The sequence below is a fragment of the Arachis stenosperma genome, chromosome 9, assembly GCF_014773155.1.
Source record: "Arachis stenosperma cultivar V10309 chromosome 9, arast.V10309.gnm1.PFL2, whole genome shotgun sequence".
NCBI classification, from domain to species: domain Eukaryota; kingdom Viridiplantae; phylum Streptophyta; class Magnoliopsida; order Fabales; family Fabaceae; genus Arachis; species Arachis stenosperma.
The window spans coordinates 19,811,555-19,812,688 of NC_080385.1; the positions used below are offsets into that span (position 1 = coordinate 19,811,555).

The 1,134-nt window shown below is 41.4% G+C and overlaps 1 non-coding gene across 1 annotated transcript; it reads right to left on the reverse strand.

Annotated features, from left to right (window-relative positions):
• Positions 1-414: 414 nt before the first annotated feature.
• Positions 415-522, reverse strand: LOC130952312 (small nucleolar RNA R71). The gene has a single exon (XR_009074492.1). It is a non-coding gene; the product is annotated as a small nucleolar RNA R71 (small nucleolar RNA).
• Positions 523-1,134: the final 612 nt, after the last annotated feature.

Sequence of the window (1,134 nt, forward strand, 5' to 3'; positions counted from 1 at the left end):
GAAGAACACATGGCAGCCGAAAACAACAACAATGCAAACAATGCAAGGAAGGTGCTGGGTGACTTTACTGCACCTACTCCCGACTTCTATGGGAGAAGCATCTCTATCCCTGCCATTGGAGCAAACAACTTTGAGCTTAAGCCTCAATTAGTTTCTCTAATGCAACAGAATTGCAAGTTCCATGGACTTCCATTGGAAGATCCTCATCAGTTTTTAGCTGAGTTCTTGCAAATCTGTGACACTGTCAAGACTAATGGGGTAGACCCTGAGGTCTATAGACTTATGCTAGTCCCTTTTGCTGTAAGAGACAGAGCTAGAACATGGTTGGATTCTCAACCTAAAGAAAGCCTGGAATCTTGGGAAAAGCTAGTCAATGCCTTCTTGGCAAAGTTCTTTCCACCTCAAAAATTGAGCAAGCTTAGAGTGGAAGTCCAAACCTTCAGACAGAAGGATGGAGAATCCCTCTATGAAGCTTGGGAAAGATACAAACAATTAATCAGAAAGTGTCCTTCTGACATGCTTTCTGAATGGAGCATCATAGGTATTTTCTATGATGGTCTCTCTGAACTATCCAAGATGTCTCTGGATAGCTCTGCTGGAGGATCTCTTCATTTGAAGAAGACGCCTACAGAAGCTCAAGAGCTGATTGAAATGGTTGCAAATAACCAATTCATGTACACTTCTGAAAGGAATCCTGTGAACAATGGGACAAGTCAGAAGAAAGGAGTTCTTGAGATTGATACTCTGAATGCCATATTGGCTCAGAACAAAATATTGACTCAACAAGTCAATTTGATTTCTCAAAGTCTGTCTGGAATGCAGAATGCACCAAGCAGTACTAAGGATGCTTCATCTGAGAAAGAAGCCTATGATCCTGAGAACCCTTCAATAGAAGAGGTGAATTACCTAGGAGAACCCTATGGAAACACCTATAATTCTTCATGGAGAAATCACCCAAATTTCTCATGGAAGAATCAAGAGAGACCTCAACAAGGTTTCAACAACAATAATGGTGGAAGAAACAGGTTTAGCAATGGCAAGCCTTTTCCATCATCTTCTCAGCAACAGACAGAGAATTCTAAGCAGAATCCCTCTGACTTAGCAACCATGGTCTCTGATCTAATCAAAACCACT